Genomic DNA, 14,440 nt, shown 5'->3' with positions numbered 1-14,440 from the left:
ACAGATCAAATTGTTTTAGATACATTCTGTCACGACTCCTACCGAAGGTGGCTCCCCTTCCTGTTCGGGTAGTGCTCGGCGGTCGTCGTCACCGGCCTACTAGCTGCCACCGATCCCTTTTTCCCTTGTCTGTTGGTTTGGTCTGATTTGTTTCACCTGTTTCTTGTTTAGACTTTTAGTTTGGCTATTTAAGTCGGTAGGCCCGCCTGCTCTTCGTGCGGGCTTGTTTATTCCCACTTTGTATGTGTGGTAGTGCAATGTTGGTTTGGTTCCTGTTTTGGGCATGTGTTTTATGACGCTCAGTTTCGTTGTATATACTATTTTGCCCGGTGCTGATTAAAGCGCTATTCAGAACTTTCTGCCTCCTGCACCTGACTCCGCACCCACTACGCCTAAGATTGTTACACATTCCAGCAAAGCCACTACACAACACAACATTAAACCAGTGGTGGAAAAAGTAATCAATTGTCATACTTGGGTAAAAGTAAAGATACCTTATTAGAAAATGACTCAAGTAAAAGTGAACGTCACCAAGTAAAATACTACTTGATTAAAAGTCTAAAATTATTTTGTTTGAAATATACTTAAGTATTAAAAGTAAATGGAATTGCTAAGTATCAAAAGTAAAAGTACAAGTAAAAATTCCTTATTTTAAGCAAACCAGACGGCACAATAAAACATTTTACGGATCGCAAGGGGCACACTCTAACACTCAGAACATTTACAAACGATATATGTGTGTTTAGTGAGTCCACCAGTTCAGAGGCGGTAGGGATGACCAGGGATGTTCTCTGATAAGGGTGTGAATCGGACAATTTACTTTTGGGGGTCAGGGAAAATGTATGGGGTAAAAAGTACATTATTTTCTTTAGGAATGTAGTGAAGTAAAAGTACAAGGTGGCAAAAATATAAATAGTAAAGTAAAGTACAGATACCAAAAAATTACTTAAGTCTGTCACCCTTATACTTCAATTAATAGATTTTTAATGCAGTGGTGTAAAGTACTTAAGTAAAAATACTTTACACCACTGCATTAAACAATCCATTAATTGAAGTATAAGGGTGACAGACGGTGCCCACAAACTAGGGCCTACATAAAGCTATCCAGAAAGCAGAGCTTTCCTTTCAGCACCATGGAGGGAATCCTTACCACCAATACACCTGACTATCAGCGGAGCCTGGCAACCTGGTCTCAGAGTATTCCGTATTATTCTGTATGTAAATCCGGAGGCACTATTTAGTATGATAAGTTACATTTCGTATGGGATGTATTCATTTGTGGATGTCCATTACCATTTTCATACGATATGTTACAAATTATAATTTGTATTATATGTTACGAATTTGCAAAGTGTACAATATGTTAGAAATTCTGGTTAGGTGGCTAAGTTGCTAATTAGCTAAATTGCTAAAGCTAGCCGTGATGAGATTCAAACGCGTTATACGCCCACCCATCCACCCAGACTTAAGTAATCATGTGTCATACCAAACCTAACATATCATACTAACTTGAGTGTCCCAGACTTACGTTTATGAGACCAGGCTGAGCCTCGCCTGGCAGCGATACAGTTAATTTGGCCTAATATACTGCATTTTATAAAAACATAGCTGATATGTCTGACTTGCTTAAATAAATATGGTTTCTACGGATTCCTTGTGGATTTGTGTAACTCGATAAGAATCACATTCTGCTTCAATAATAGTGAATGCCGACATGAGTTTAGACTTTTGAACCATACACAAACATTATTACATTTATGTTCAGTAAATTCATAATGTTTGTTCTGATCATTAGCAAACGAGCTGCGACGAGGTAGGCCTATTCCTTTAGTACTTTCAAAATGGACACCGACAGAAATTCAGATGTTAGTTCAGATAAATTCAGCAATGTGTTGAGGCCTTAACTTTACTCTTCTTTAAATCACCACAGACACACACAGAGAGAGAGAGAGAGAGAGAGAGAGAGAGAGAGAGAGAGAGAGAGAGAGAGAGAGAGAGAGAGAGAGAGAGAGAGAGAGAGAGAGAGAGAGAGACACACACAGAGAGAGAGACACACCGAGAATCAGAGAGAGAGAGACACACAGAGAGAGAGAGACACACAGAGAGAGAGACACAACGAGAGACAGAGAGAGAGAGAGAGAGAGACACACAGAGAGACAGAGAGAGAGAGAGAGACACAGAGAGTTAGCCTTCCATTTAAAGTATTTTATTAGGCCTTTGTGGTCTAAAAAGGAATGAAAATACAATCACGAGGATCCACTTTCATAGGCAATATACCGACTCACAGACAACGCATATAGCAAACAATACAACCCTTGCAAAATCAACTGGAATTACATGGGTCTATTAAATGAACATTTTGTTGAAAACAAATATTTGAATGGAAAGAGACTGTCACTGGCAAACATGGTTACAGACCCAACAACATTGTATAGTGTCCCCTCCTCATGGAGAAAAACACATGAGCTAATTATAATACACAAAGTAAGCAAAACAATTCAATGCATCATTCCAACATTACCTAAAATTATGAATAATATACTAATGAGATAGACCTATATAAGCAATATAACAATTGAGATGTGCAAAATACGGCATAAGGGAAAAATGTGTGGATAAGAGGGAAGCCATCATTTTGATTAAGACATTAATGAGCGAGATTAAATGGACGTAGTTGATATGCCTATTTGTTTCAGCACTTTTGAAATGGACAGCAACAGAATGGGCCGTTCTTACAGTATTCTCCCTATACACCAAGTCAGAACCGTAGGATAAATAACGGGGGCATATAAGCAGACAATAAAAGCTCTCACAATATTCGATGATGACAGCTCTTTAAAACTGGCTATTGGCTACAAGTGCACCACCCGTCAGAACTTTCGGCTAAGTTTTGAGGGGGAGAGGGACCAAATTCTTATGGTGAGACAAATGGGCTAACAATTTACTACACACCATACAGTTAGTGTTACTTTCTCAGCTACAGTTTACATATCTCCCTGGCATACTACATAATTTATGCAGCAGTTTAAAATAAATATTTGTGCACTCACCATTGTTGTGCTGTGCTCACTTGAACAGGAAGGTGGCGTGGCAGTCCCTCTTGTGGGCAAGCTGTGTCATCATCAAACATTGTCATCAAAGTCTGGCATTCTCTGGATGAAGTCATGCTGGATTGATGCATGGCCAATGATTTCAACCTTTTATGGATCAATCCTTTAACTTTTTATGGCTGCAATCCCGCTAACGGGATCGATATGACAACAGCCAGTGAAAGTGCAGGGCGCCTAATTCAAAAAGCAGAAATCTCATAATTAAAATTCCTCAAACATACATGTGTCTTATATCATTTTAAAGGTAATCTTGTTGTTAATCCCACCAAAGTGTCTGATTTCGAATATGCTTTTCAGCAAAAGCACTACAAACGATTATGTTAGGTCACCACCAAACCACAATAAGCACAGCCATTTTTCCAGCGAAAGATAGCTTTCACAAAAAGCAGAAATAGAGATACAATTAATCACTAACCTTTGATGATCTTCATCAGATGACACTCATAGGACTTCATATTACACAATACATGCATGTTTTGTTTGATAAAGTTCATATTTATATAAAAAAATCTGAGTTTACATTGGCGCGTTACATTCACTAGTTCCAAAAACATCAAGTGATTTTGCATAGCCACATCGTTTCAACATGATAAATGTATCCTTACCTTTGATGATATTCATCAGAATGCATTCCCAGGAATCCCAGGTCCACAATAAATGCTTGATTTGTTCGATAATGTCCGTTATTTATGTCCAATTAGCTACTTTGGTTAGCGCGTTTGGTAAACAATTCCAAAGTCACAAAGAGCGTCCACTATAACGTGACGAAATGTCCAAAAGTTCCATAACAGTCAGTAGAAACATGTCAAACGATGTACTGAATCAATCTTTAGAATGTTGTTAAAATACATCTTGAATAACGTTCCAACCGGAGAATTACATCGACTTCAGTTGAGCATGGAACAGAGCTGCCTATCACCTGTGGTCAAAGCATGGTTAGCTCGTGGCAGTGGTGAATAAATCCTGTCTCCTTCGCCTCTCCTTCACATTAGAGTCATCAGACAAAGTTCTATTGACTGTTGACATCTAGTGGAAGCCGTAGGGAGTGAAAACTCATCCATATCTCGCTGTAATTTCAATGAGAGCTTGGTTGAAAATCTGCCACCCTCAGAAAAATTCCAAACAGGAAGTGGAACTTCTCAGGTTTTTGCCTGCCATATGAGTTCTGTTATACTCACAGACATAGTTCAAACAGTTTTAGAAACTTAAGAGTGTTTTCAAATACTACTAATAATATGCATATATTAGCAACTATGACTGAGGAGCAGGCCGGTTTACTCTTGGCACCTCTGTGCACCTTTCATCCAAGCTACTCAATACTACCCCTGCAGCCATAAGAAGTTAACCCAGACTTAGACCACACACCTATCCACCGAACAGCGGGCAGGGGAAGCAAAATAGTGATTTCTTTCTTCTTGCAGTTAGCCACCGATTCCTTCCAAACCACTCATTGTTGAATTTGTGATTTCCAGCTTGTTGTGTAATGTTTATGTCCAGTGGCTGATGAGCACAGAGATGTTTTATTTATAATGTATCTTCATATGACTGGAAAGGATTTGAAATGGATTAGAAAGGATTTCCCAGTTGATTGTCAATGTGATTCATGATGTTGAATGCTTGTCTAGCTAGCTAGCATGCTAGCTAAGATTTTGAAAGTATGATGTTGACATGATCAGTCGAATCAAAGCTACGGTATAACGTGTTTTGACGTCATTTTATCTGAACCAAACATAGACATCTATGAGTGGTTCAGATTTGGGTTTGGACCGGACTAAAAACCAACTTCCGTGGACATGGAAATCAAGGCCGGTCCAGACAGGCCAAAAAAAAGACGTCCAAAAGGTGTCGGCATCGATCCGTGCTTATTGAGGTGTAGCCTACAGTGTCGTGAAACTGCATTTTATGAATGGCCATCTATATGGTAGGCCTACCATTGTGAAACACCCCCCAAAAAATGTCAGGTCCAACAGGACCAAAAAAAGACGTCCAGAGGACATTGTGTCGGCCCGTGCTTACTGGGGTGTAGCGTACCATGTAGGCCATCAAAGGAATTTTATTAATAATGTGTTAGGCCCACCGTAAAACAGGCTGTTGTGTCATACATTTTATCTCCTGCCTGTAGGCTACAGAAAAGGCTACATACTATTTCTACCATATGCTATATCCAGGTACGGGATCAAGCGCATGCACCAAAACATTTTATGTGTTTAATCATAGAATTACATATACAGTCCCTAAGGATCTCTGTGGGCCTAGTCATAAAGATTTTTAATTTAACTTATATGTTTAACAAATGTGTTACCCTTTATTGTGGTGTAAACAGAACAAATCACAATGTTTTCATCTGATTGTCAAGCTATAATTTCAAAGGGCTCCTTCATAGGCCCCCCATACACATTTATCCACTTGCAAGATATTTCCAGCTTCCAAATAGTGGTGAGTGGAAAGAGACATCTGTTACACAAAACACCAAAAAGTTTAATGTCAAATTTGGCAATTGTCAGTAGGGTAGCTTTTATGCGTCTACTGCTGTTGCTGCGCGTTTCGGTGCCCGGCCACTCATCTCTGCCTGGGCAAAATGTCAGTTGTTCTCGTTGAACCACATCGTATTTGAATGTAGGCTATACCATTATTTTTCAAGCCCATTCGCTCATTTGTCATGCCTCTAACATGCGGTAATCATAAAAAGTTGTGTAATAGCCTACAGTTTTGGTGAATGTCTCATGTCTCACCCTGGCTCTATCTGCTACATGATTTATGTTGGCGGAGCGTCACAGCGATGCCAACAGAGGAGCCGCTGGGAATGAACAAGCACAATATTTTGTGCCCCTGCCTTATCACAGGGAGGCATCAGCTCTCACCTAAAAAGCCCATATGCCACTGGTTGAGAGAAATTGTAATGGTTTTTGGGCAGAATTACATGAGGTTTTATGGGTTGTTGTTGAAGTTGGGTCTTGGTCAGTTTAGCTCAGAAAATGCCGCCCTCGTCCATGTGCGTCCATAGACGGCCGCATAATCCTCCCTAATGAGCGGGCCGGCCCTGCTTAGAGGGTAGGTACAGGGTAAGACTGCTGTAAAATAAAGCTGTACACAATTAAGACAAGCACACAACTCAGAGTGAAGTTTATTTCATTAAAAATAAAGCAGTATTCAATCATAGCTCAAACCATTCAGACTTTGGAGACATTTTTGTGAGAAGAACCGTTTTCAGGATCCGCCCTGGTCTCACAAACACTGTTCTAGCTCAGCCCCCGTTAATCACACAGGCTAATGGTTGGTCTCAATGGATGCAGAATAAATAGACCAATGCAATGTAGCTCAAACACACCATTTTTCAAAGGGGTTGGAAGCACTAAATCACAGAAATGATCATGTGGGATTCAGGCATTTTGAACAGATGTACCCCACCTCTTTCTTCAACACAGAGTCAGCATCACAGCCAGTAAACCAGAGGGCACTGGATGGAGCAATGTCCCAATGTGTAGGGATTGATGGTAAGGATGGTCCTATGGCCTTTAGGGGCAAGTGAACTGAGCAGTCACTCAAGTTAAGCCTGCTCTGAGGTAGCCCCACTGCTCTGAGGTAGCCCCACTGCTCTGAGGTAGCCCCACTGCTCTGAGGTAGCCCCACTGCTCTGAGGTAGCCCCACTGCTCTGAGGTAGCCCCACTGCTCTGAGGTAGCCCCACTTCTCTGAGGTAGCCCCACTGCTCTGAGGTAGCACCATTGGGCCGGTGATATAAAAAAGTGAATTCAAGCCAACTGAAACTAACTCCAGTAGTCCTAACCTAAAACAAATCTTTCTTGTTCCTCTACATTAAATGTAGTGAAAGACAGACAATTTATGGCAGTCAGGCTAGTTGAGCCTGTTCGGAGATTTGTTTTTACATAACAACTGAAATACATGAGTCCACCCCTATGTGTAGTTAAAAGGCACTTCTGAGTGTAAACAGCTCATTTACATTTTCGGGCAAGTGATCCAATCTTCGAGTAACCAAAAATATAGTCCTGACTTGCCCGACGGGTAGGTGCCATTCAGACTTTAATGTAAATTCCTGATGTGCATGAAGCACGTGACCTACGACCTGGGCCGTCTTTGGGTCGTCTCCACATCTGGCTTCACCATGCAGTGCACACATTGAGAATAATTAGTAGGCATTTGAGAATGCAATCCTTGTCATAGCTCATCATCTCTCATATTGCATCATGATCATAGCCGATCTACCATCAGTGTCCAATAACTAGGCACTCAGTCAATGTTCAAATGTTCATAGTTCAATGTTAGATGAGGATTCAGCATCCCATAACTAGGCAGCATAATAGGCATCACATAACTATTCATTAATCAATGTTCAAATAGTTAGGTCGCAGACATGACATTAACACCTTACCTAAATGTACACTTTAAAAAATTTCACTTGGAAAAAGTCCAGTGAGCTTCGATATGGCTGACATGGCTGACATGGAATACTCCATCAACCCAATGATTTCTGCTCAATGTAAAACCATTTTGAACTTAAATATTGAAGTTTGCCTTTGCAACACAAATAGCTGAGTTGATCACACAAGAGAGTATACTTTGCTGAGACTGACAACTTTAGAATACTCTGTTGGCTGAAAGTACATGTCTCATTAACATATTTCCCAGTGTGCTACCACTGAAATAACAGCCAAGTCTTGTCAATGTTGATATCCCCTGTAGGGTTGTGATTCGTTGAGGTTAAATGAAAAGCAACAGATTTGGTTTCCTTTCCTGTTTCGGCAGCCTCCCTGAATCTCCATCCGACACTCTAAAATGTAGATGACTATCTTTAGCAAATTCTCTTCTTACCAGTGATAAACAAATGATTCACCAGATGTGTCAGTTGTGTTAGATCTGATCAAATGCCACTTGTCAAAACAACAGGGTTCTTGGCGCATATGCAGTTGATAATGTGTTAAAATACAAGTAATCTGAGTACATTAGCTTTTCAATGGATCACAAACGGTTTCTTCATTTTGATTATTGATTAAAAAAAAATAATTGTACAATAAATGGAACTAACAGAAATCGTGAAAACGGGTTTGCCCTGTCTACACTAGTGAGATTGTTGTATCTGTTTATCTGGTCTGTGGTTACTCGGGACAGGTTTCATAGAAGCCACAGTCTTGTTGTGCCTGGAGAAATAGTTATAACATTCCATTCCATTTCAACATGATAATGATATGAGAGATTGACAAAACAGCGTTGCGTTTCCCTTTAAGTTGCAGCAATATCAGTTAGGTAGCAGGGCAGTAGCAGTTAGGTAGTGGGGCAGTAGCAGTTAGGTAGTGGGGCAGTAGCAGTTAGGTAGCAGGGCAGTAGCAGTTAGGTAGTGGGGCAGTAGCAGTTAGGTAGCAGGGCAGTAGCAGTTAGGTAGTGGGGCAGTAGCAGTTAGGTAGTGGGGCAGTAGCAGTTAGGTAGTGGGGCAGTAGCAGTTAGGTAGCGGGGCAGTAGCAGTTAGGTAGTGGGGCAGTAGCAGTTAGGTAGCAGGGCAGTAGCAGTTAGGTAGTGGGGCAGTAGCAGTTAGGTAGCAGGGCAGTAGCAGTTAGGTAGTGAGGCAGTAGCAGTTAGGTAGCAGGGCTGCAGTAGTTAGGTAGTGGGGCAGTAGCAGTTAGGTAGCAGGGCTGCAGCAGTTAGGTAGCAGGGCAGTAGCAGTTAGGTAGCAGGGCAGTAGCAGTTAGGTAGTGGGGCAGCAGCAGTTAGGTAGCAGGGAAGCAGTAATTAGGTAGCAGGGCAGTAGCAGTTTGGTAGCAGGGCAGTAGCAGTTAGGTAGCAGGGCAGTAGCAGTTAGGTAGCAGCGCTGCAGTAATTAGGTAGCAGGGCAGTAGCAGTTTGGTAGCAGGGCAGTAGCAGTTAGGTAGCAGGGCAGTAGCAGTTAGGTAGCAGCGCTGCAGTAATTAGGTAGCACGGCAGTAGCAGTTTGGTAGCGGGGCAGTAGCAGTTTGGTAGCGGGGCAGCAGCAGTTTGGTAGCTAGGCAGTAGCAGTTTGGTAGCGGGGCAGCAGCAGTTTGGTAGCGGGGCAGTAGCAGTTAGGTAGCAGGGCAGCAGCAGTTTGGTAGCGGAGCAGTAGCAGTTAGGTAACGGGGTCTTTCACTTATCCATAAATTGTCTGTATTTACCCTAACCGTTAGAAAAGAACAAGAAAAGTCTTTCTTGGTCCAGCCTCCCATCAACTCTTTGATATACGGGGCGGCAGGGTAGCCTAGTGGTTAGAGCGTTGGACTAGCAATTTGGTAGCGGGGCAGCAATTTGGTAGCGGGGCAGCATGATATCTACTTAATGGTTGCAAGTTCAAATCCCCAAGGTACAAATCTGTTGTTCTGTCACACCCTGGCCTTAGTTATCTTTGCCTAGTTAAATTAAGGTAAAAAATATATATAAAAAATACAGGTGGAATAGGAAGCCATCATTGCTTTTAAAGCTATGTGCAGGGCTATTAAAGTGCAAAGCCCTGCAATGGAACGATTGAAGTCTGGTGTAAAATCTCAATTTATACTGTAGATCTACAGAGACATCATGAGAGCCACTGCAGCCGTCCTATTGGTCCTCTGTCTCCTGACCATCAGTCACGGTAAGTTACCATCATCTGAAACATGCTTGATCAACTTGGAATTTATCAAGATTTTATTGGTGCAATCTACTCATATGTCTTTGTCTCTATAGCATGGGACTGTCAGGAGCTAGTGGACATCAGGAATCTGATGCAGACTGATGTAGGACTGGGCAAGTGGTTGCAACGGACACAATAAAAATGTCCTACTACCAGGTAGGTGATATATGGGTCTGCCTGTCTGGTTCCCTGAATCATATCACTGTAGGACCAGCAGGGATCTGGGGTATCAACAAGGCAGACTCAATTCACAAGTGTGTTCACAACTGGGTGCAAGCTGCAGGTAAGTGGAGAGCATTACTCAATATTTATCCAGAGGGCACCTGCTTCTTAGCTTTCCTGATATCATCAGGATGTTGAAAAAATTATTATTGTGTGATACTCCATACTCAAACTAAGTTCATTCACCCACTGGGTTAAACAACTGCAAAATACAAAAACACGATTGCACAAACACATATTTTTGTCCTCCCACTAGCCGGAATAGACTCCTTGCACATCTAGACAGCCAATACAGCTCTGTTGCTAGTCAATAACTTGTTTGGTTCCTCTCACTGGTTTAGTCATGGCCCCGCCTGACGCTAAAACCTTTGGTCTGTTCCTTCTCACTCCATCTGACCTGTGACCTGGGCCGAATTCCTCTCTCCTCCTTAATCCACACCTGTCCTCCCTTATCTGTGACTGAAACCAGACATTTGCCCTGTGCTTCCCCCATTAGGATCCATGAGATTCAACAATAACATGTTTGACAGAATGTAAACTTTCTTCATTCCCATGTCTGTCAACAATTTTCCATACACCTACAGTACCAGTCAAAAGTTAGGACACAACTACTCATTCAAGGGTTTTTCTTTAGTTTTACTATTTTCTACATTGTAGAATAATAGTGAAGACATCAAAACTGTGAAATAACACATATGGAATCGTGTAGTTAAAAAAAGATTGTTAAACAAATCAAAATATATTTTAGATTTTAGATTCTTCAAGGTAGTATCACATAGTGATCCAAGATGGTGTAGCAGTGCAGACGTGTTTGTCGTTGTCCCGTGTAAATTGTATTTTTTCGTCTTTTGTATATATTTCAATCCCTTTTTCCATTTTTAAATTAAATATACCTTCCGGCAACCCGCTCCACCCAATGTGATACGGATCCGCTATTATTTTTAGACCTTACAGCTAGAACCTCCATCAGAAGCTAGCCATCAGATGCTAGCCAGCTAATTAGCTACTAGCTATTTAGTCATTGTTAGCCACTGCTAGCGGCCTTTACCTCTAGCTAAGACACCAGCCGCTTTTACCCTGGATAATACCCGCCAGTCTGCTCAGTGTGATATCAACCCTGAGAATATTGGACTGCTTTTCTCCACCATTACTCCATTACTGGACCATTACTCCAGATCACCACAGCTAGCTAGCTGCTAACGAGTGGCCCAGCCCCGAGGCCCATCTCCCGGCCTGCTCAGTGGACCCTATGATCACTCGGCTACACAGCTGATGCCCCCCGGACTCTTCACTAGCACGACTAGAAGCCACTACATCGCCGGATTCCTGCCGTAAGCTCTGGACCTTTGCATCGGATCATTGCAACTTGCTAGCTGCTACCGAGTGGCTAACGCCCTTGTCCCGAAGCTAGCACCAGTTAGCCCCGAGCCAGGCGCATCTCCCGGCTAGCAAACAAAATGACTCCAGCTACAATTCCTCTTTTGCCAATTGGCCTGGACCCTTTGTCGACACGGATCCCCGCCGATCCATCACGCCTGGTCTGCCGACGTAATTCAGTCCGATGTTCCCTCAACCGGCCTTTGTCGGACGTCGGTGAAGACTCTTCTGCTAGCCCCGGCCTGCTAACCTTAATGAACGCCGTGTCTCCCACTTGCTAGCGTAGTAACGACTTCCCTGTTTCATTTATTGCTGTTCACTGGACCCTATGATATCTGGCTCCATAGCTGATGCCTGCTGGACTGTTCATTAATCACGGTACTACATTTTGTTAATTTTGTTTATCTGTCGGCCCCATACTTCGAACTCAGGCCCTGTGTGTAGTTAACTGACCCTCTCTGCCCATTCATCGCCATTTTACCTGTTGTCTTAGCTGATTAGCTGTTGCTGTCTTACCCGTTGTCTTTGCTAGCTCTCCCAATCAACACCTGTGATTGCTTTATGCCTCGCTTTATGTAAATTCCAATTGCTGCCATGGCCAGTCCTCTTCTGGCTGTGCTGGGTGGAGATTATAACAGAACATGGCCAAGATGTTCAAATGTTCATAAATGACCAGCATGGTCAAATAATAATAATCACAGTTGTCGTGGGTGCAACAGGTCAGCACCTCAGGGGTAAATGTCAGTTGGCTTTTCATATACGATCATTCAGAGTATCTCTACCGCTCCTGCTGTCTCTAGAGAGTTGAAAACAGCAGATCTGGGACAGGTAGCACGTCCGATGAACAGGTCTGGGTTCCATAGCCGCAGGCAGAACAGTTGAAACTGGAGCAGCAGCACGGCCAGGTGGACTGGGGACAGCAAGGAGTCATCATGCCAGGTAGTCCTGAGGCATGGTCCTAGGGCTCAGGTCCTCTGAGAGAGAGAGAGAAAGAAAGAAAGAGAGAATTAGAGAGAGCATACTTAAATTCACACAGGACACCGGATAAGACAGGAGAAGACAGGAGAAACGCAACCCTCCTAGGGACGGCATGGAAGAGCACCAGTAAGCCAGTGACTCAGCCCCTGTAATAGGGTTAGAGGCAGAGAATCCCAGTGGAGAGAGGGGATCCGGCCAGGCAGAGACAGCAAGGGCGGTTTGTTGCTCCGGTGCCTTTCCGTTCACCTTCACACTCCTGGTTCAGACAACACTCAATCATAGGACCTACTGAAGAGATGAGTTTTCAATAAACACTTAAAGGTTGAGACCGAGTCTGCGTCTCTCACATGGGTAGGCAGACCATTCCATAAAAATGTAGCTCTATAGGAGAAAGCCCTGCCTCTAGCTGTTCGCTTAGAAATTCTAGGGACAATTAGGAGGCCTGTGTCTTGTGACCGTAGTGTACGTGTAGGTATGTACGGCAGGACCAAATCGAAAAGATAGGTAGGAGCAAGCCCATGTATGTCACGCCCTGACCTTAGAGAACCTTTAATTTCTCTATTTTGGTTAGGTCAGGGTGTGACTAGGGTGGGTAGTCTAGTTTTTTCTTTTCTATGTTGGCCTGGTATGGTTCCCAATCAGAGGCAGCTGTTTATCGTTGTCTCTGATTGGGGATCATATTTAGGTAGCCATTACCCCTTTGGTGTTTGTGGGTTCTTGTGCTATGTTTAGTTGCCTGTCTGCACTATTCATATTAGCGTCACTGTTTGTTTTGTTCAGTGTTCATTCTTTTAGTAAATTAGAATGTACGCATACCATGCTGCGCCTTGGTCTCATTCGTATAACAAACGTGACACTTTGTTTCTTGGGACCTAGAACAAGCATCTCTGTTTTGTCCGAGTTTAAAAGTAGAAAGTTTGCAGCCATCCACTTCCTTATGTCTGAAACACAGCAGCTGTTAGGTAGCGGGCCAGCAGCTGTTAGGTAGCGGGCCAGCAGCTGTTAGGTAGCGGGCCAGCAGCTGTTAGGTAGCGGGCCAGCAGCTGTTAGGTAGCGGGCCAGCAGCTGTTAGGTAGCGGGCCAGCAGCTGTTAGGTAGCGGGCCAGCAGCTGTTAGGTAGCATGGCTGCAGCAGTTGGGTAGCATGGCTGCAGCAGTTGGGTAGCATGGCTGCAGCAGTTGGGTAGCATGGCTGCAGCAGTTGGGTAGCATGGCTGCAGCAGTTGGGTAGCATGGCTGCAGCATGAGCAGTTAGGTAGCATGGCTGCAGCAGTTAGGTAGCGGCACTGCAGCAGTTAGGTAGCATGGCTGCAGCAGTTAGGTAGCAGCACTGCAGCAGTTAGGTAGCGGCACTGCAGCAGTTAGGTAGCATGGCTGCAGCAGTTAGGTAGCGGCACTGCAGCAGTTAGGTAGCGGCACTACAGCAGTTAGGTAGCATGGCAGCAGCAGTGAGGTAGCATGGCAGCAGCAGTGAGGTAGCATGGCAGCAGCAGTGAGGTAGCATGGCAGCAGCAGTGAGGTAGCATGGCAGCAGCAGTGAGGTAGCATGGCTGCAGCAGTGAGGTAGCATGGCTGCAGCAGTGAGGTAGCATGGCTGCAGCAGTGAGGTAGCGGGGCAGCAGCAGTTAGGTAGCGGGGCAGCAGCAGTTAGGTAGCGGGGCAGCAGCAGTGAGGTAGCGGGGCAGCAGCAGTGAGGTAGCGGGGCAGCAGCAGTGAGGTAGCGGGGCAGCAGCAGTGAGGTAGCGGGGCAGCAGCAGTGAGGTAGCGTGGCAGCAGCAGTGAGGTAGCGTGGCTGCAGCAGTGAGGTAGCGTGGATGCAGCAGTGAGGTAGCGTGGCTGCAGCAGTGAGGTAGCGTGGCTGCAGCAGTGAGGTAGCGTGGCTGCAGCAGTGAGGTAGCGTGGCTGCAGCAGTGAGGTAGCGGGGCAGCAGCAGTGAGGTAGCGGGGCAGCAGCAGTTAGGTAGCGGGGCAGCAGCAGTTAGGTAGCGGGGCAGTAGCAGGGCAGTAGCAGTTAGGTAGCATGGCAGTAGTAGTTAGGTAGCATGGCAGTAGCAGGGCAGCAGCAGTTAGGTAGCATGGCAGTAGCAGTTAGGTAGCATGGCAGTAGCAGGGCAGCAGCAGTTAG

The 14,440-nt window shown here is 44.2% G+C and overlaps 1 long non-coding RNA gene across 1 annotated transcript; it reads left to right on the top strand.

Moving 5' to 3' along the window:
* The first annotated feature begins 8,572 nt into the window (after positions 1–8,572).
* On the top strand, positions 8,573–10,221 carry LOC139533742 (uncharacterized). Its single transcript, XR_011666850.1, has 3 exons — positions 8,573–9,434; positions 9,632–9,701; positions 9,794–10,221. It is a non-coding gene; the product is annotated as an uncharacterized lncRNA (long non-coding RNA).
* The last annotated feature ends 4,219 nt before the right edge of the window (positions 10,222–14,440 follow it).

The sequence above is a fragment of the Salvelinus alpinus genome, chromosome 11, assembly GCF_045679555.1.
Source record: "Salvelinus alpinus chromosome 11, SLU_Salpinus.1, whole genome shotgun sequence".
NCBI lineage: Eukaryota > Metazoa > Chordata > Actinopteri > Salmoniformes > Salmonidae > Salvelinus > Salvelinus alpinus.
The sequence above is the reverse complement of the archived record's forward strand: the minus strand, read 5'-3'. Positions and strand labels throughout refer to the sequence as shown.